Raw genomic sequence first — 7211 nt, 5'->3', positions numbered from 1 at the left:
CAGCCTAGAACACCGCCTCATGCTGACGTCTCTCTGCCCTCCTTCTGTGACCAGAGGGCTTTGGGGTTGAGGCACCTGTCTGACCTGCCAGCAGTTGATCCCGCCAGGTGCCTGTGGGCAGAAAAAAGCAGACTGTGATTGTCCTAGCCAGGAAAGCACCCTGGTGTGAGAAGCAGTCTCGTGGCACGGAGCACTCCAGTGGCCACTATGCAGGGCGTTGCCGCACCTCCCTGCACCTGTGACCCTGGTGCCCCGGCTCCTGCCTGCCTTGTCTGCACCATCAGCAGGTGATCATGGGATGTGCTACCACAGTCCCTGCCAGGCCGCCAAGGAGGTTCTGCTCCTCTGGGTTGGCTCACTGGGAACGTGCCGATAGGGATCTCAGTGCAGAACACTTTGGAAGTTTCTATCTGGGGGCAGGGGCATAGCTACAGGCTGACTTGAGCCTAAACTACTTTCTGTGACGCCAGGGAGGGCGAGGGAGGAGTGAGTATACAGATGCAAGAACGCAGGCCCTGGAGTCTCTTGGAGTCCCGGAGGGATGCCGGCCAGAGGCTCCCAAGTGGGGGACAGAAGTGACCCGTTCACTGGCTCCAGGGCTGAACGTGGTACGTGCCACCACCGGTTTCTCTTCTCTGTGCTCCTCGCTTTTAGCTTCACAGCTCGTCCCCACGGAGTCCCCGGACTTCTCTGCTGTGTCTCCCTGTGGGCCGCATCTCTGCTCTAGTGGTCCGAGCCTTCACTCTTCAGCTGGGACAATCCTACAAGCCGTGTGTCTAGTTAGCCATCTTTATCCCAAGCCATTAATTCTTAAGGTAGTTTGTTTCATAGGACTATTGTGGGAATACATGAACAAAAATGTCAAAACATTATAAATAAATTCATACTAATAAATATAAAATATTTTAAATAAAATTCCTAGAAAAGTACAGTTTTTTCAAAACTGATAGAAAAAATCAAATATCTAATTAGTCCTATTATAAATGAATCTCTTTAAAGTAATTCTATATATAAAATTACAAGTCCTGGGCAGCACTTGTGGCTCAAAGGAGTAGGTTGCTGGCCCCATATACCAGAGGTGGCAGGTTCAAACCCAGCCCTGGTCAAAAACTGAAAAAACAAACAAACAAACAAAAAAACTCCAAGTCCAGATAAAATTTCACATGCAAACTTTTAAACAAATAAATAAATAAAAATTCTAAGCTTAACTATCCACTTTTACAAACTCCAGATTGAAAATATATTTCAAAATCTTTTTAATGGTACAGCATCACTTTGATAAAGTCTAATGTCTCTCAGGGGTATATGTAAAGGTACTAAACAAAACATTGTCAAAAGAAATTCATCTACATGTCATCAAATACAATGTGACATTAAGAGACATTGAGTTTATTTCAGAACTTCAAGGATGATTTCAAATTTTTAAATCATCAATGCAATTTTCTAAACTAACAGAAAAGGAGAATAATCACCAAAAACTATTCCATAATTTGAAATAACAGAAATCTAGAAATAAAACAGCAATTTCTTAATCTGAAACAAGATCTTTATTTTAAAAACTAACATCAGGCTTAATGGTGAAATAATGGAAGATTTATGAATCCTAGAGTGAGCTAAGGAGACCTTCTATGAGTTATTTATGCAACATTTCCTTAGAAAATCTTGCCAGTGATTAAGCTAAATAATTATAATAACGATAGTAATAAGAAAGTTAAGCTACAACTTGTGGAAAAGATAAAAATTAATGGTGACATATTGTGTTTATCAACTAGAAGACAACAATTCCCCCTTAAGTAGCAATATAATCCTGAGGAAAATCCCGGTGTTCTTAAGGAAAATGAAAAGCTGATTATAAAAGTTATATGTGTATAGAAATGCAAGGAGGGAGGAACGGTAAATCCAATCTTGTAGAATTACGAATCGCAGATCTCAAAGTGCTAGGTAAACATTTTCGTCCAATGCCTTCCTAAACGAACAGTGTAGATTGGGATGTAGATTGATAAACAGACCAATGGAACAGAACATAGTGTTTGGAAAAAAAAAACCCCACATAGAGAAAGCTAGTCTGTGACAAAGAAGAAACTAGACTAATGGAGAAAGCTTGATCTCCTCTATAAATGATACCACCGAAACTGGAAGGTACGTGAGAGAGTAATGTCGGCATCTACGTCAGGCCATCAGCAAGACAGATTACAGTCCTCAATGTAAATAAAAAGCTAAAACACTTTCGGAAAAAATCGGGGAAGAATATCCATCCAAGGCTGCAGCAGACTCTGAGGATGCATCATTCATACCGCCCAGGCTACCTCGGAATAAACCCACACCTATTCCTGACTGATTCTGCAATGCTGGTAACTTTTTGCCTCCAGCACTGTGTCTGTGGCTGTCTTCCTGTCTGTGTCAAGATTTTCTCTGGCAGTGTTGCTTGAGGTAATAATTCCACTCCTGCACGTCTTGTTCTTGTTGGCTAGGGAAAATCATACATAAAACAGCATACCTTATTACTCTGCTTTACGGAAAGTCTTCTCCAATTTACCAATCAAGCATAAGGTAATTTGCCATATGAAAATGCATAATGCAGCAGAACGGTGTGATATAGAAAATAGACATTGTTACTGAATTTTGCAGATGCCAAATATTGTTAGGTTGTCCCACTATTAATGACAATAATTTGGTCATTTCATTAAGGTAGTGACCACCAAATGTTTTCCATGATTAAGAAAAAAAAATTCTTTCCAATATGCAAGGAATCTATGGGTGATACTTTATAATCTTATAAATCCTCTTCTGAAAAAATCTTCACCTTTTAATTTTAGCTAACACTGATAACCCTTGACTGAATAAATTATTTCACTGGGAGTTTTAAAATTCTGATAAAAAAAATTAGCTGATATTATTTCTCACTTCTTGAGATTCACTGTATTTCCTCCTTAAAAAAAATAAATGTCTTAGTTGTTTCCCTTTAATTATCACTTTTTAGACTAAGAACTTGGTGGTATAATTATCTCTGACAATAGAAAACTTGTTTTATTTTGTTTGAATTTGGTTTCTTTATTTATTCTTATTTCTACTCTTTAGAAGGTCTATCTCCTTTCCTCCTTTTATTCTCATTATGTCCCTCCCTCCCTCCCTCCCTCCCTTCCTTCCTTCCTTCCTTCCTTCTTTCCTCCTTTCCCCCCTTCCACCCTTCTTCATTTCTTTTGCTCATGTAGAGGATGCCAAGAGACAGACGACCTCTAAGCAAGATGATCTGCAGCTGAGGCATGGACCTCGGGCCACAAGGAGTTCCTTGTGGGAGGAGCCCGTGCCCTCAGCACGTAGTCATTGTTAATTACTCCCCTCACCTGTGTTGTTCTGACTCAATAAAAGGCTGGTGCGGAGGTTGCTGGGGGCTACCCAGAAAGTAAGGGCTAGCCCACCTTTCACAAGCTTGTACTTCTAATCTGCTTCTTGATTGGGTCCTTCCTGAGCTAACCGAGTCCAGGGCCATAGGAGCCCGAGAGGTCGCAACACATTCACTCTATTCTTAAATTTTCACATTGTTGACCATAGGGATCCCTTCCTAGCTGGCTCTTTTGTTTTCTTGAAAGGCTGCCATCAGTCTCTGAATACTTTCTTGCTCCCCGGCTCTGTAAACTTACGAAGCTCATGTTGCACTCTCATTGCCCCAGACCTCCAATGAGCTACTTCCCCAAGAAGCCTTGATTCTTTGTAAATAGAATATATTTAGAAACCAAGATCTGAGCAATCGTTATAATCATTGATTTTTTTTAAGTGAAATATCTTTTTAAAAATTGTTTTATTTTTACTCATTATGAGTATAATTGTATGTATTTATAGGGCATATGTGACTTTAAAGCAGACTCTTCCTCAATATTGAGTGTAGTCAGTTTGTCCTGCCATCGACCATTGTTCACTCTACTCACTGACTATATTTTTGTACCATTGAGCATCCTCATTTTCTCCTCTTGAATTTATGCCCCTGTCTAAGTTAAATTTCATGTGCTTGATCAGCATCTATCTCATCTATCTCCCCAATCTCTCCTTCCTTACCAACTCCAGTAACCACCATTCTACTCTCTGCTTCTGTGAATTTGATGTTTTTGGATCCCACATATAAGTAAGATCATGCAGTATTTGTGTGGATTATTTCACTTAACATAATGTCCTCTAGATTCATCCATGTTTTTGCAAATGGCAAGATTTCCTTTTTGTAGGCTAAATATTGTTCAATTTTGCAGACATACATATATATATATATTTTATCTAATCATCTGTTGATAGATACTTAATTCTGTACCATGTTGTTGTACATAATGATGCAAGTAACATGGGAATGCAGATATATCTTTGTATTATATTTTATAAATATTATATGATCTTATTTAAACATCTGAATTAAATTTGCTATTATAAGTTGTTACTTAATTTCTTTGAACTTGTATCTGTCTGTCTCAGTTGCATTTAGACCTTAATTCCTAAGAAGATTAATGTAATTACTTGTTTGCTTTATCCTACAATATTTACAAAATGGCTTTGAATTACATTATCTATATCACCATGAACAGTAAACTACTAAGTAAGGAGTAAGATTATTTTGCAGATTATTTAAAATATTGTATTGTTAACACCAGAAGTGGAGTGCTGTATGAATTCACCTTGTACAAGTGGGGCAGAGAGAAGTGATCTGCAGAGAGAACCAGTAACAAAGTTGATTTAGAAAGGGAAGTGAAGACGTGAGACCAAGTGACACCAGACACCACAGAGCATATAGTTGACTCATCTTCAATTGATGTCTAAGTCTTGTCTCTGATGTCTAGAGATCTGTGGCTTGACTCATCCTTGTATGTTAGAAAACATTTTAATAATAAATGTTTAATAATGAATACTGTAATATTCCACTATGACCGTACTTCCTTTGTTCATTTTTTCATTCTATGTTGTTTTGTTTTTTCCTTTGAAATAATTAATTCCTCAATAAATGAAAAAAAAACTCATTTAAATGTTGACAAATCTGAGAACTAGGGTTGTTATAAAACCAGCACAAATCCTCAAACTATCACAGCCAGGAACTTAGTGGAGGTTTGTTTATATGGAGGACATTATATGGACATTTCTTATTTGCTCATATGATCTCAAGAACTTATTTCTCAAGGCTGACCTTGACTCCATGGTTTTTAACTAAGGTCAGGAATAGGATGCTCTTCCTGCAAAAGATTATTTTGCCAGCAGGAAATTTATCTTATGAGGAGAGGTGAATATTTTGGAAACTGCCAAATTGTGAGAAACCATAGATCAAATGCATTTGGACTCTTATAGTTAATTAAGCCAAACAATTAAAAAATAAGTATGCAAGAATCCTACAGGCGTGAACATCAAAATAGGTCTGTTTCTAACGATACCAACCTAGCAGCAGGAGTCATTGGAAAGTGACCAGAAGACTTCTGTGTTTAGAAGAGGAGAACTCTCTCAACATCAAGGGAGAGTGACAGGAGGAAGAACTAAGCTGGCCCATGTTTGTTTGACTCTACATACAAGAATTTTAGCAAATTTTTGTGTCTGGCTTGTAAAAATAGAAATCTGGTTGTGGTAGATAAGTAAGAATCTACATAAGAATATGTATAATTATAGCAAAAATTCTAATTAGTTTTTGATTTATAAATTTTCCAAGTATTTTTTCTAGAACTTTTACAGTAATCATGACATTAATATTTTGGGAGTCAACTATTGCATATAAAATACATGAATTTTCAACAACTCTCAGTATCTGAGAGTTGTTAAAGCTCCTGTTAATTTTACATCAGTGCCCTGTTAGGGCCATTTCTTCATTTTTATGCAGCTTTATGAAGTTATTGGAACATTTCAGACCTATATTTGGAGAAGTAATTTTTAAATATCTTAAAATATGCATTGCTCAAAAGCAATTTAAAAGTACATGATAAATGATCTTTAAAATAAGTTTTGAGTTTTGATAGAATTAAGTAGTAACTGGCAAAAAGAAAATACTGTTCCTTCTAAAGTAATTCTAATACTGTATGTAAAGCCATGGACAACACCAGCAGTTGTTACTTGCACAAAAGACACCTTGTTTCCCTAATCTGTCATTCGTCTTTTATTAATCAAAATCTAACTCCATTCAATAATTTTTTTTCTTACTTTCGAACTGATTACTTTACTTTACAGAACAAATTGTGATAGAGCTATTCAATCATTAAGGCTAATAAATTTAGAATTAGAATATCTTCATAATGTAACATTTTGCTATTAAATTATTGGCAGTGATTATAAGAATGTTGATTTTTTAAATATTTAAAGACATGAATGTTTTAATATATTATTACTATAAAGAGTATATAAAATGTAATCATATGAGTGACATGAGATTACTTACTTTTAAAAGGAAGTGACCACTTCGTTGATAATAAGAGGAAAATTTTATAGTGTCAGTTTAAGATTAAACACCTGCAATGCTTTCTGATATCCATAACAGAACTAGGATGAAGCTAAAATGGAGCCTTGTGGGATCATTTTCAGCATTATAATTTTCAGCAAAATTTGAGTGATTTGCAAAACTGTGATAGATTTCCCTGAATAGGATGGTGGCAAAGGCTTTGTAGATTCAAAAATAGTTTTGCTGAGGCAATGAGAAGTAGTATACTATCAGATTAGAATTTGGTTTACCAAGCTAAAAAAAAAAAAAAAGAAGAAGAAGAAAGCTAAGAAAGAATTTGTCTTTAAACATTGCAAAGTCCTGTTTCCCATATCTAATTTATTTACTTTTTGCATCTTGCTTGCAATCTCTTCTAATTTTTTAATAGCTCTCCACTGGGAAAAAAAATAATTATATTCAAGATTTAGTAATTACATTTGTCATTAAAGAATAATAATAATTTTATAATGCAATATCACATATTGTGAATTTGCTTTTATGGAATATTTTGCAAATTTTTCTATCTGAGCATATAGAAATCAGAAAGAAGAGCTGAGAGAGCCCTGTGAAGATTTAAGTCCTAGCATATCAAAACCTCAACTGACTGAAAAATGAAGATCATTTGTTTAAGGGCTAAGGAAGAGTTTTTATTACAGTATATTTCACAAGTTTAACTGGACCATCAACTACAACTCCACATAGATTGATTTTTACACTGTGTTGTCTGTTTCATGGAACCAGATTTGTATCAATCTCATATCATGACACCGTCTTTCTGGGA

Source organism: Otolemur garnettii, unplaced genomic scaffold (assembly GCF_000181295.1).
Source record: "Otolemur garnettii isolate 467f Iridium unplaced genomic scaffold, OtoGar3 scaffold00118, whole genome shotgun sequence".
Taxonomy (NCBI): Eukaryota; Metazoa; Chordata; class Mammalia; order Primates; family Galagidae; genus Otolemur; species Otolemur garnettii.
Note: the sequence above shows the minus strand (reverse complement) of the source record.